Source organism: Lacerta agilis, chromosome 4 (genome assembly GCF_009819535.1).
Source record: "Lacerta agilis isolate rLacAgi1 chromosome 4, rLacAgi1.pri, whole genome shotgun sequence".
Taxonomy (NCBI): Eukaryota; Metazoa; Chordata; class Lepidosauria; order Squamata; family Lacertidae; genus Lacerta; species Lacerta agilis.
In genome coordinates, this window is record NC_046315.1 from 2,523,909 (window position 1) to 2,538,498 (window position 14,590).

General features: G+C 47.4%; 1 pseudogene; it reads left to right on the plus strand.

Moving 5' to 3' along the window:
- The window catches only part of LOC117044872, a 934,741-nt pseudogene extending 927,219 nt beyond the window's left edge, over positions 1-7,522 (plus strand).
- The last annotated feature ends 7,068 nt before the right edge of the window (positions 7,523-14,590 follow it).

Sequence of the window (14,590 nt, forward strand, 5' to 3'; positions counted from 1 at the left end):
GTTTGGAAAACTCAGCAGTGGCCAGAGGATTGGAGAAGATCAGTCTACATCCCAATCCCAAAGAAGGGCAGTGCCAAAGAATGCTCCAACTACCGCACAATTGCACTCATTTCACACGCTAGCAAGGGGCAGAGGAACCAGAGACAAAATTGCAAACATGCGCTGGATTATGGAGAAAGCTAGAGAGTTCCAGAAAAACATCTACTTCTGCTTCATTGACTACGCAAAAGCATTTGACTGTGTCGACCACAGCAAACTATGGCAAGTTCTTAAAGAAAGGGGAGTGCCGGATCACCTCGTTTGTCTCCTGAGAAATCTCTATGTGGGACAAGAAGCTACAGTTAGAACTGGATATGGAACAACTGATTGGTTCAAAATTGGGAAAGGAGTACGACAAGGCTGTATATTGTCTCCCTGCTTATTTAACTTATATGCAGAATTCATCATGCGAAAGGCTGGACTGGATGAATCCCGAGCCGGAATTAAGATTGCCGGAAAAAATATCAACAATCTCAGATATGCTGATGATACTACCTTGATGGCAGAAAGTGAGGAAGAATTAAACAACCTTTTAATGAGGGTGAAAGAAGAGAGCGCAAAATATGGTCTGAAGCTCAACATCAAAAAAACTAAGATAATGGCCACTGGTCCCATCACCTCCTGGCAAATAGAAGGGGAAGAAATGGAGGCAGTGAGAGATTTCACTTTCTTGGGTTCCATGATCACTGCAGATGGTGACAGCAGTCACGAAATTAGAAGACGCCTGCTTCTTGGGAGAAAAGCAATGACAAACCTAGACAGCATCTTAAAAAGCAAAGACATCACCTTGCTGACAAAGGTCCGTATAGTTAAAGCTATGGTTTTCCCAGTAGTAATGTACGGAAGTGAGAGCTGGACCATAAAGAAGGCTGATTGCCGTAGAATTGATGCTTTTGAATTATGGTGCTGGAGGAGACTCTTGAGAGTCCCATGGACTGCAAGAAGATCAAACCTATCCATTCTCAAAGAAATCAGCCCTGAGTGCTCACTAGAAGGACAGATCCTGAAGTTGAGGCTCCAGTACTTTGGCCACCCCATGAGAAGAGAAGACTCCCTAGAAAAGACCCTGATGTTGGGAAAGATGGAGGGCACAAGGAGAAGGGGACGACAGAGGATGAGATGGTTGGACAGTGTTCTCGAAGCTACTAACATGAGTTTGGCCAAACTGCGAGAGGCAGTGAAGGATAGGCGTGCCTGGCGTGCTCTGGTCCATGGAGTCACGAAGAGTCGGACACGACTGAACGACTGAACAACAACAACAACCAAGAGCTCAAGTTCATCTTATTCATTTCCCATGCTCTGTGCATTAGTATACAGACATTGAAGACCATTGAGCATTCCCCCATGGCTCTTATTTAAGGATATTTTCCTCCCACCACTAGGTCTGCATGCTGTTTGCTCCATTTGGTCCTTGACATTTGGATGATCATCGTCAGCACTTGATAAACTCCTACCTTCCAGACCACTGTCTCCCTCCCCCACATAAGTAAGTTTAAAGCCCTCCTGATGAGGTTTTTGAGATTGTTGATGAAAACATTCCTCCCCACCCTTGTGAGGTGCAGTCCATCACTTGCCAGAAGTCCATGTTCAAGAAACTGCAGACCGTGATCTAAGAATCCAAACTGTTCCTGCTGGCACCATTTGCGAAGCCAGGTGTTCACTTCCCCTATTTCTCTCTCTCCCTGGGCCACGCCGTTCAACTGGGAGGACAGATGAGATGACAATTTGTGCATTTTATTGCTTCATAATCACTTTTGATCTTCTGGAGGCTATGGCTTGCAGTGTCATTGGTTCCCACATGGACCAAAAGGAAGGGGTATTTTCCCGCACCCTGGGCTCCCCGGCTGTGCCCGCTGTGGCTCCGAACCCTTCCCTCGCCCCCCCTGTAAAGGGGGAGTGGGGGTGAAGGGACGACGGAGCCGGGCTTCAGGGGACATGCCCCAACCGGGATGCAAATGCGGCGACAGAGCCTGCGGTGAGCGTCCAAGTTCTACCTTTGATGAATGGATCTAAAGAAACCCGGTGGTCGTGAGTAATTGATTTGATTGGAAACGGTGCTTTTTGGACGATCCGGGGGGGAAGGAGAAAGGCAGCCTGCCTCCCTCCCTTCGAGCGAAAGAAATTAACCAATTTGAGTGACTGCTGCTACAGAACTGGTTACAAAGTATTTAAATCTTGATACATGAGACTGGTAAAACTTTCTTTTCGGAAGTAAATTAGTGGAAAATATCTCCGTTTAAAGTTGCGGTATTTGCGCTCCGGCTCAGGAAAATGGCGACGAGCAGAGAGACAGGAGCAGTAATTTGACACTCACTCCCTTCCCTTTACCATTATGCTGGGCTTTGTCCTTGAACTGGTTTTGAACTCTGGGTTAACGGATGAACAAAGGCTCAATGCTTTGAAGTTGGAACTGCTTTTTAGAAAAGTCAAAGTCTTGTGTGGGGGTTTGAAAAGAAATCAATTGCCCACAGAGGAGGCTTTTAAAACTTTTGACACTTTGGAAGAAAGTCTTGCTAAGGAGCTGAGAGGGTGGTTGGAAAGATGGAGTGAAACGACAGAGCTACTTCGGAGAAGAAATTCGTTTTTTGGGGGTGGCAGCCCCAAGAAGACGACAGGATTTGTTATATCCAGCCCCCGAGGTGTGAGCTCGGGGGCCAGGGACAAAGAATTAAGGTATTTACAAGAAGAAAAGGAATGCTACAAAGAATCGGAGCAGCTGAAAGAAGATGAGATGGATACCCTGAGGCTCGTTGCAAGGAGTGTTCTGAACTGTGCCTGGATCTGTGGACATTTGGAAAAAGAAGCCAAATGGAAGTTCAGTTCTGATGCCATCAGGAGAAGAGTAATGGACAGATGGGGAGTGGGGTGAAGCATTAAGTAAAATTTAAAGCAGTCTGTTATGGTACTTTGAAATCGGAGGGTGAATACTGTCAGCTATATTTAGTTCTATTTTTTGTTTAAATAAGAAGGAGATATTTCAAGTTTTCATGTTATTAGTAGCAGTTTTTAGGACAGAAGAGATAGTGTAGATTTGTTGAGAATAATCTATGAAGATCTATGAAGATGTAGTATAAGTAAAGTCAATTTAAGTCAATTAAGTCTATAGACTAAGATGATTAAGATTAAGAGGAAGATTAAGATGAATGTTTTGTTTTATATATATAATTGTGTTGAAAAAGAAGAGGTTAAAAAGTAGATTATGGGTATAAACTCGAAGGTGAAAAGGCAGGGGAAGTCAACTGTCAAGATTAAGAAAAAGAAATTTTTATGAGATGTTTAAATAAGAAGGAAAATCCTGGCAATGTTTGTATTTGATGTGTAATTGTATGTGTTTTGTATGTGTATAAATGTAGGTGGGGTTGAGGGTGTATGTCGTTATAAGTAAAAATGTCAATAAATTCTTATAAAAAAAAACAAAAGGAAGGGGTATTTGTTAGTGGGTTTTATGATTCCTTGCAGCCGCTCTGTTACACCTTGGATCTTGGCCCCAGGGAGACAGCACACCTCTCGAGACGTCAGGCCCACAGATCACTGCTTCTGTACCCCTCAGTAGGGAATCCCCTATCACCACTACACGCCTCCTCTTAGGCTTGGTTGGGATTCTTCCATGTGCTGTCATTCCAAGGTCACTTGCACATTCCCGGAGGACTGACTGTGCTGCTCGTCTTCATATTCCTCATCAACTGTGATCTTCAAATGGAGTCTGTTCTTCATCTTCCATGTTAAGGGAGAGCACTTCAAATCGATTGTGTAGTTCTAAACACCCAGAGCGATCCCTGGGCTTTCTACTTCTATGAGTCACGTTCCTCCATACATCTGGTCCTGTGTTGGGGAACTGTCCTCTTCCTCAGGGATGTGCTCTGACTCCCCCTTGGTGCAGACAGTGTGCTCTGCTGCATCCATGAAAAGCTCAATTTCTTTAATTTTCTGAAGCGTAAATATATGGGCCTGAAGTTGCTGGACCTTGTCTTCTAGTAGGGCAACCAACTTGCAATTGCTGGTCCTGTGTTGGGGAACTGTCCTCTTCCTCAGGGATGTGCTCTGACTCCCCCTTGGTGCAGACAGTGTGCTCTGCTGCATCCATGAAAAGCTCAATTTCTTTAATTTTCTGAAGCGTAAATATATGGGCCTGAAGTTGCTGGACCTTGTCTTCTAGTAGGGCAACCAACTTGCAATTGCTGCAGGTGTAGCTGCCTACATCCTTTGGCAAGAAGACAAACATTGCACAGGAACTGCAAGTGACTACAGTTGTCCCCTCACCCTCCATCCTGAAAAGCTTGAATAAACGTTTGAGACCAGTTCCCCTTTATCTAAAAGATGGGTCAAACTGGCTCTGACTAGCTCCGCCCACAGCTAGTCACCTGACAACAGAAGCCCTGCCCCTTCAGGGAGAGCACACAGCCAGAAAAAACACACACACAAGCCTGGATAGTCACACAAATCCAAGAGGCAGAAGCCCTTGTGCTCCCGCCTCAACCGCTGCTCTCCAGGGGCATACAGGGGAGAAATCCTATCAGTGCATGGAATGTGGAAAGAGTTTCCGTTGGAGCGCCATTCTCAGTTCCCATCAAAGAAATCATACATGGCTGAAACCCTATCAGTGTGTGGAATGTGGAAAGAGCTTCAGTCAGAGCTCCAAACTCACTTCTCATCAAAGAATCCATACAAAGGTTGGAAAAAGCATTATACAGCTTTAGGAGCCAGGCCAATCTGCACCTTTTTAACAATGAGCAAAAAAACACCTGGAAAGGACCATACCAAATGGACATCCGGTGTGAAGAGGAAACTTTTCCCATTGCTGAACAATGCCACAGATAGAGGAGATGAAATGCTAGAAGTGTTCTCCGGGGCAAGGGGAGCTGCTGGGTAATTGAACTATGGGCTCAAAATATTTTGAATTTTTGAAATTTGTTGAATTGCATTCTTGATTAAATTTTCTTTCCAATGATATATAGTCTTATATTACTCCAAAAGAAGTGGTGTTATGAACCATGAAACCTCTAAAATACACTTTTTTCCAAAAGTCTTCCACAATTTTGACCACTACTGTATATCAAACAAAGCAAATTTCAACAACTCATCAGAATCTAATAATAAATATGTTGGTTAATGACAAAAAAGACAGGTAATGAAAAGACACCCAACTCCCTTCAGTTCTTCTCCATTTGTTCCTGAGGCTCTAATCCCTTTTTGTCTTCATTGCAGATTGTGATGAATTGGAAATCGAGAACAAAGGTGTCCACGACAAAATTCCCAGAGAGGGGAAGCCCCGTAAAAATTTGGAGTGTGGGGAGAGCTGTAGCCAGAGCTCCCATTCCACATCACATCAACAAAATCTCATTGGAAAGAAACCATATGAGTGCTTGGAATGTGGAAAGAGTTTCAGTCGAAGCGACTCCCTCACTTCCCATCAAAGAATTCATACAGGGGAGAAACCCTATCAGTGTGTGGAATGTGGAAAGAGCTTCACTGATAGCTCCTCTCTCACTTCCCATCAAAGAATTCATACAGGGGAGAAACCCTATCAGTGCGTGGAATGTGGAAAGAGCTTCAGGAATAGCAGCGATCTCACTTCCCATCAAAGAATTCATACAGGGGAGAAACCCTATCAGTGTGTGGAATGTGGAAAGAACTTCAGTCATAGCTCCTCTCTCACTTCCCATCAAAGAATTCATACAAGGGAGAAACCCTATCGGTGTGTGGAATGTGGAAAGAGCTTCAGTCATAGCTCCTCTCTCACTTCCCATCAAAGAATTCATACAGGGGAGAAACCTTTTCAGTGTGTGGAATGTGGAAAGAGCTTCAGGAAGAGCAGCGATCTCACTTCCCATCAAAGAATTCATACAGGGGAGAAACCCTATCAGTGTGTGGAATGTGGAAAGAGCTTCACTGATAGCTCCTCTCTCACTTCCCATCAAAGAATTCATACAGGGCTGAAACCCTATCAGTGTGCGGAATGTGGAAAGAGCTTCAGTCAGAGGGGCAATCTCACTTCCCATCAAAAAATCCATACAGGGGAGAAACCATATCAGTGCGTGGAATGTGGAAAGAGCTTCAGTCAGAGCTCCGATCTCACTTCCCATCAAAGAATCCATACAGGGGAGAAACCCTATCAATGTGTGGAATGTGGACAGAGCTTCAGTCAGAGGGGCAATCTCACTAAGCATAAGAAAATTCATACAGGGGAGAAACCATATCAGTGCATGGAATGTGGGAAGAGCTTCAGTCGGAGCTCCCATCTCACATCCCATCAGAAAATTCATACAGGGGAGAAACCCTATCAGTGTGTGGAATGTGGAAAGAGCTTCAGTACGCACTCCACTCTCACTTCCCATCAAAGAATCCATACAGGGGAGAAACCCTATCAATGCGTGGAATGTGGAAAGAGCTTCAGAAAGAGCTCCAATCTCACTTCCCATCAAAGAATCCATACAGGGGAGAAACCCTATCAGTGCATGGAATGTGGAAAGAGCTTCAGTCAGAGGGGAAATCTCACTTCCCATCAAAAAATCCATACAGGGTAGAAACCCTATCAGTGCGTGGAATGTGGAAAGAGCTTCAGTTTGAGATCTTCTCTCACTTCCCATCAGAAAATTCATACAGGGGAGAAACCATATCAGTGTGTGGAATGTGGAAAGAGCTTCAGAAAGAGCTCCAATCTCACTTCCCATCAAAGAATCCATACAGGGGAGAAACCCTATCAGTGTGTGGAATGTGGAAAGAGCTTCAGTCAGAGCTCCAATCTCACTTTCCATCAAAGAATTCATACAGGGGAGAAACCATATCAGTGTGTGGAATGTGGAAAGAGCTTCAGTCAGAACTCCAAACTCACTTCCCATCAAAGAATCCATACAGGGGAGAAACCCTATCAGTGCTTCAAATGTGGAAAGAGCTTCAGTCAAAGGGGCAATCTCACTTCCCATCAAAAAATCCGTACAGGGGAGAAACCCTATCAGTGCGTGGAATGTGGAAAGAGCTTCAGAAAGAGCTCCAATCTCACTTCCCATCAAAGAATCCATACAGGGGAGAAACCATATCAGTGCGTGGAACGTGGAAAGAGCTTCAGTCGGAGCTCCCATCTCACATCCCATCAGAAAATTCATACGGGAGAAACCCTATCAGTGTGTGGAATGTGGAAAGAGCTTCAGTACGAGCTCCACTCTCACTTCCCATCAAAGAATCCATACAGGGAAGAAACCCTATCAGTGCGTGGAATGTGGGAAGAGCTTCAGTCATAGCTCCAAACTCACTTCCCATAAAATAATCCATTGTATAAACCATTATACAGCTTAAGGAGCCATGCAAATCAGCCCCTTTTTAACCAGGCCTTTGTCTGATTGACATTTAATGCCCTTTTAAAATGTGGTGTTTTGTGTTTTTATGTTGTGTTTTTATGTTGTAACCATCCTGAGACCTGTAGATGTAGGGAATAGACTCCAGCTCTTAAAGGCCTAGGGTTCTCTTGTCCCCCATAAAATATTTGAGGAAGCCACCGCCCAGTTTTTTTTTGTGTGTTTTTCAAACACAATCTTTTATTCTTCTGCAGCTTGCCATACAATGTCTCTTTCAATTTGCCCTCTGAAAAAACAAACACACAAAGCTCACTAGGAAAACAAAATACAAGAAAATACAAATGTGGACAGGTCCCTTCTTTGCGGGCCTGACACATAAGTTGCTTTAAAGCAGGGTTTCCCAGACTTGGGTCCCCAGAAGCTCCTGGACTACAGTTCCCATTATCCTTGCTCATTGGTCCTGAGCCACCCCAGAGCCAGCTGCCTCAGCATGGATTTTGAAGTTGGCCAGCACTAGCAGTCGGGGAGTCCTCAACTCCGCCTGCGTGACCAGCTCTGTCCGCTCAGGCAGGGAGACCATGGAGGGCAAAGGAAACAGGAAGAACCCCTGCTAGGAGACCCCCCCTCAGCAAGACCCCAACCCCAGAGTCTGTTCAGCCCTCTCCGCTTCTTGTAGCTGGAGTCCGTCTGGGCGCTGCCCTCCCAAGCCAGGTGGGAAAGGCCTGCCAGGCAGGGACTCCCAGCAAGAAAACCTGGGAGGTGAGTTTGGGCAAAGGTGTGGGGCTTACCTTCTTTCAGATTCAGCTGTAAGCAGGCCAGGTCTGGCCGTACTACTGTCATCTGTAGAGGAAAGAAAAATCCAAGTCAGATGATGCTGCAAAACCCAGCTTGGATGGGTGCAAGAGAGCACAGAAGCAGCCCCAAGGCAGGAAGGAAGGGCCTCTCTCTGCTTTAGGCCCAATCCCTTTTCCCAGAGTTCCTCCCTGAGCCCTGGAGCCTCCTGGGCAGAGGTGGAAGGGCAGCATCAGGAAAGGGGGCAGGAAAAGGCTCTGGCCTCATCCTGGCCCCCAATATTCCAAGAAATGAATGCATGAAGGCAAACTACTTACTGTGAACTGGGGAAAGCTTTGGGCAAAGGGCAGCAGTGCAGAGATGCTGCTGGCTGCCAGGTTTTTGGTCTCCCCACTTTCTTCAACGGTGTAGCTTTGGAGATCCTGCAGGAGAGAAGAGTGTCTGTGCTGATGCTTCTCAGGCGAACAAAGAAGGCCCTCAAACATGCAGAGCAGAGGAGAGATGTCAGCTCCTTCCGGGGGGTAGTCGGAGGATGGCTCCGACCCCAAAGGCCAGGCTTGATTTCTACGGGATCGGCAACCCTATACCTTAAGCTGGCACAAGGCCTTCCCCCAAAGCCACCCACCTCACCATGGGGGTCTCTCACACCACTGGTCACTCACCTGAAGGATGTGGATGCCTCTCAGGGTAGCTGTGTATCACCTGGCAAAATCAGGCTGTCAGTTCCTTGTGGGGGGAGGGCTCCTCTGCATCCGAGAGTACAGAGTGTGTGGGGGGGAAGAGCCCGGGCGGGAGGGGGGCAGCTCTGAGCGATCCTCTCTCTGCTCTTGTTTTCTCCAATACTCACTATTGCTGGAGGGAAGAAAACCCAAGAAGAGGAAAACATGGGGACAGGTGAGTTCCTCTCAGAGCACCTGGCCAGGTACTTCCTAGATTCCTCTCCTGGATTACTCAGCTTCTACTCAAAGTCCTATTACAGGGGTGGGACGCCCCAAACACTGGAGCAGATGGAGCCTGCTTGGAGCACTTCAGGGTTCGGAGCCCCCTGAGCTGAGCTGCCTGGCAGTTCTGAATCACCTCCAGCAGGTACAGCTGATCTTCCTCTAGCAGCTGAAAGGCAAAAGTCAGGTGTCAGTTCCTCGCAAAAGGAGGGAGGGCTTCTCCACATCCGAGAGTGCAGAGTGGGGAGCAAGGAGGGCAGGTCTGAATCCCTGCTCTGGTTCTCTCCAATACTCACCCCTGGGGGAGGGATGTGCAACTGCAGCACATCTGCAAAGAGAAGGACATGGGGACAGGTGAGTCCATCCCTGAGCACCTGGCAAGGCTATTCCAAGAGTTTTCTCCTGGATTCCGAGTCGTACTAGATGGGCAGGACGCCCCCGGCCTTAGGGGCTAATCCTGGCCTCCTTCAACCAGAATGTGGCTCCCCAGGATAATGCAATGGCCAACATCCGGTTCCACTGCACCCTTTTAAAATTTAAATCTCAAAACAGATCGCAACTTTCAGAGCATTTGAATCACATGAGTGGAAAGACCACTGCCATTCACAGAAATAGGACTATACTTCCTTCCTTCTCCCACCTCTAAAGTAAACGTCAACGGAACAAAACCGAATCGACCCAAGCCTGCCTTCCTCCGCCAACCTCAACTTTGCTCTTCACATGATCAATTTTGATTATTATTATTATTATTATTATTATTTATTTATTTATACCCTGCACATGTGGCTGGGTTTCCCCAGTCACTCTGGGCGGCTTCCAACAAAATATTAAAATACAATACTTCATCAAATATTAAAAGCTTCCCTAAACATAATAACAACAACCATCCATTTTCAGTGCATTGAATTAGCAATTAAGCATTTCTGGAAAGGGAAATGACACACTTTTGTATATTAGCATAAAAAGCAGGCATAAGAAAGTATTACTCATTTATGATGAGAATAGGATTTATTTATTTAGAACCTCGCTTGGTTCCTCCTTGGGAGCCAGTGCGATTGTTTCAGCAGTGCTTGAACTCAGGACCCGCTGCCTTGAGGGACATCTAAGAGCAGTTTGGCAGGGGAAAGGTCTCCTTTGGGAGGGGGTGGACTCTCCTTCCTTGGAGGTTTCTAAGCAGAGATGCTTTAGCTGAGATTCCTGCATTGCTGGGGGTTGGACTAGATGACCTTGGGATCCCCTCCTCTCTCTCCACTCCTGAATTCCTTGCTTCCTGCAAAGCCCTTTTCCCTGCAAGCTGTTCCTCTGGTTTCCAGAGAAGGAAGGGAGATGCTCAGAGTCCAACCAAGAGCCTCACTCGCAATAGGATATCTGGGCATTGGCGTAGCCCCCTAAATCCATAAAAATAAAAAATAAACTGAGGTTCTGCCAAGCGAGAGATGGCTGAGCTGGGTGGACTCGGCTTTGCATCATCATCAACATTTTATTTGCCCATCAGTCAGAAAACAAGGATTTATCCATACAAAAATTAAAACGACTAAGCATCTAAAGGAACATGACACTTAAGCCAGCAATAAGAAGTAGGTTATACATTTAGACCCATGTCAGTGCTGTCAATTTTAACCTTACGGTGCTTAAGGGCCAAATTTTTTTTAAAAAAGGAATTTGGCCACCAAAGATGCTGTTGGTCCAGTAAAGTTATTCAGCAAAATCAAAACCTGTTTTCTCTCTGTCTACAGGACTAGGTTGGGATAGCAGTGGAACTATAAATTTTTTGTCTAAGGTGTACATAAAATGGGCAGATCAGAAGAATATGCTCAGTTGACTCAACCACTCCCAAGGCACAGGGACAAAATCTCTGGGCATATGGGACTCCCCTGTACCTTCCCATCCAAACCGCCGATTCCAGCACATTTAACCTGGCAGCTGTGAAAAGCCTACGGTAGGTACTCCATGTAGTGGATTTCCGCCAGATAAGGGGCTGGTGAAATCTGAAATATCTGGTCCCCCGCAAACATCCCAGGTTTCACAAGAGCAGTGTCCTCTTGTCTTGCAATGTCCCTCAATCTTTGTGAGATCACAGCTCTAGCTTGACTGAATGTCATAGATCCCAGGTAAAGATGTGACAATCCGCAAGCCTGCACTTCCATTTATAATCTCCTTTCCCCACAATGATGGGAAATCATCCCTCTGTATCAAGGGGGCGATGCCCACCGGGTTCAAACATAACTTGAGCCATAGCCAGAGTTTTACCTTTAAGGCTTGCCAACCCACCTCTAATCTCATGACCAGATCCTGAGGACGGCTCTAAGAAATCGTGACTGGATAGATTCCAATAAAGAAAATCCCTACATACGCCCAGGGAAATGCCCACCAACAGGAGAGGCAGGACTCAAGGCTTGGCAAGGGTTAAAGGGAACCGAGCGGCCTTCCTAGAGAGGACAGGAAGCGAGAGAGAGGAGGCCAGGTCCTCCAGAGCCCAGGCCCCTCCCTCCCTCTCCTGCAAGGGCTGCCTGGCTGTCCCCTCCTGGGATCTGGTGAGTGGGGAGGCGGTGGGGGTCCCAGGGCTGCAGCAGGGGAGGGGGCCAGCCTGGGGGGGGGCCTGGTCTGCTCATGCAGGGGGAGGAGAGAGAGGGGCTGGCCAGGGAGGGGCCAGGTCTGCAACGCTCTCCTTCCGGGAGATCACAGGATCCCAAATGGCTCCCACGAAATCTCCCCTCTTCGAACAAAGGAGTCCCTGGGACTTTGACTCTGTGTGACATCGTTCAGCGTCATTGCACTACAGAGGAAACATGGGCAAAGGGTTTCCCAAAGGTGGATGAGGAAGGAAGGAAATGTGGGAGAGAAAGGGCAGGAATAAAGGGAGGGATCCCATCCCATAGTCTGGCTGCTGCATTGCAGACCAGTTTCCCAGTGTCTCCAATGGCAGCTCCACACGGAGGCTCCACACGGAGGCCACTGCAGCAATCCCCTCGCACCCAGAGCAGGGCATCCCAGGACCACATCCTCTCTGTCCCAAAGGGATTGTTGATGGAAAAGCAGCCGGAAATGGGCGCTGCTACTCACTGAGCCTCCAGGGACCTTGGAATCAGTGGCTGTGTGTGTGTTAAGATAACTAATGGAATAATAATAATAATAATAAATGCCTAAATTTCAAGGGAGATCTTTGGCCCCGCCCTCAGGGGGTTGGGACCCCACCCCAGGAGTCTATCTGGAGAGCGGCAGAGAGTCCAAGTGCAAGTAAAGGAGACAGAAGCAGGCGAGTGGGGTGGGCAACAACTCCTGAGGACCCCCGGGTGCGGACCCCCACTAGACCAAACATCCATTTTTCACAGGATACAACTGATTCCCTTGTCAGTCGGTTCTGACTTCATGCATTGACTGGTAGGCAGCAGAACCCAGGTTGATTAATCTCACAGAAATGCCTTCATTTCCCTCCACATTTTGCATAGCTAGAAGGCTAGAGACTTATTTCTTCTCCTCTTCCTCCTCCTCTTTCTTTTCAAAAAGATAGCTCATAGTCTGGGATGTGGTGCAGTCCAGCCCTGGTTCCCTCCAAGACTCATCCATGCTTGCTCAGGGAACCATTCCCTCCCCGAGTCCTCCAAATTCTGTAACAGAACAATGTATTTGCTTTGTAGGATTTGCTAGAGCTTCTCATTAAGACGGACAGAACTTGGCAGAAGACCAAAGGATTCCTTCCGATCTCTCAGAGGCTTCCTGAGAGCACAGATGGATGAGCGAGACTCAGCTGGCCCTGGAGCAGGAAGAGGCCATGCTAACCAAACTGGGAGCAGTGGGGGATTCTGGGAAAACCCAGTGCAGAAGATCCTGGGTGAGGAGGACACCCTCCGCTCAGAGGTGCAGAGCTGGCAGTTCAGGCAGTTCTGCTGCCAGGAGGCCAAAGGACCCCGAGAGGTTTGCAGCCAACTCTACCACCTTGACCACCAGTGGCTGAAGCCAGAAAGGCACACGAAAGCTGAGATGCTGGACCTGGTGATCTTGGAGCAGTTCCTGGCTGTCCTTCCCGCGGAGATGGAGAGCTGGGTGAGGGAATGCGGAGCGGAGACCAGTTCCCAGGCGGTGGCCCTGGCCGAAGGTTTCCTCCTGAGTCAGGCAGAGGATAGAAAGCAGGTGAGAGAGACTTTCCTCTGGATATTCCCAAGGGATGGAGAACATCCCATAATGCTCTACTGGTGGCCCATCCTTTTTTCTAGGAAGGCATCCATGAAATGAGATCTAACACCCTTAAACTTTTTGTTAAAACAAAATCGAAAATTCTTTCCAGTAGCACCTTAGAGACCAACTGAGTTTGTTCCTGGTATGAGCTTTCGTGTGCATGCACACTTCTTCAGACCAACACGGCTACCCACCTGTAACTTAAACTTTTTGTGTTTGTCATTCCCTTTCTAATATTTCTCACCTTTCTCTGTTTTATATCCTTGCTTCTTTTTCAGGGAAAGGATCATTTTACAGAAATGGACCTGGATTCCTGTGAGGCAGAGAGGCCTCCGTTGGACACCAGAGAGAGGCCACTGGGTAAGGAGGAAGGTGGTTTTTCTCCGTTTGGTCTCATTCTGTTGGTTTTCCAACTCCTCTGAGGGTTCTTTTCATCTTGTTTTGGGGGGAAACAGTTAGGAACAAGGGTCCAGGGGAGGGGAGATGTATTTCTAAACAACTGACAAATGAAACGGGCACAAAAGTCCAAATGCTCTCAGCAGGTAAGGCTTTCTCAAAGGCCCATCTGTAGTTAGAGATGCCCTGTTTCACCTGTGAGAGAAGCAGGCACTCCTGGTGTCCTGCTTACCTTTTCTCTCTTGCAGGTGACAGAATGATGCTGGCAATACCTCCCGATCCGTCTTTTCATGGGGGCAGAAGGGAAGCAGCGGCTGTGGAACCAGATCAGGTCAGGGGAAGCTGCCTTGTGGGGACAGAGGCCGAGGGATGGAGCAATGTCATGGACTGGTTGGGCACAGAGGAATTGCGGGAGGAAGCAGCCAGAGAACCAGGAAAGGAAGATGGCTCAGAGCCCAAGAAGTGGAGGTAGAAGAAGGAAGGGCGGTCAGAGGGGGAAGAGGGAGAAGCCTGGGAAGAGGAGGTGTCTGACGCTGAAGGGGTAACAGGGCTTAGTGAGCTGGTAGACTCTGTGGCAGAATGCAGTGCAGCATCAGAGGCAGAAGAGGAGGCATTGCAGGAATCTCTGCTAGATCATCCGGTACAAATGGACATCCAAAATAGGTTTATTTTATTTCTAGATTGATATGTGAATGCTACAATTGGTTTCTAAGTAGTGGGCAAATGAGAATAAATAGTGGTCTGGATTCACCTAACCAGCTTCATACGTTGAAAAATGAGGCCTTCCCCCCCATTCCTCCCCCTCTCCATGCCCCCATGAACCCCTTTAATTTGACTCTAGGGCATTGGGAGGGAATTCCCCAGAACAGCTCAATGTGCAGCAAAGCAATCCTATTGAAAAAACATCGTAATTATCAGCAAGGAAGCAAGAGAGCATTATGTTGCACGTGATAT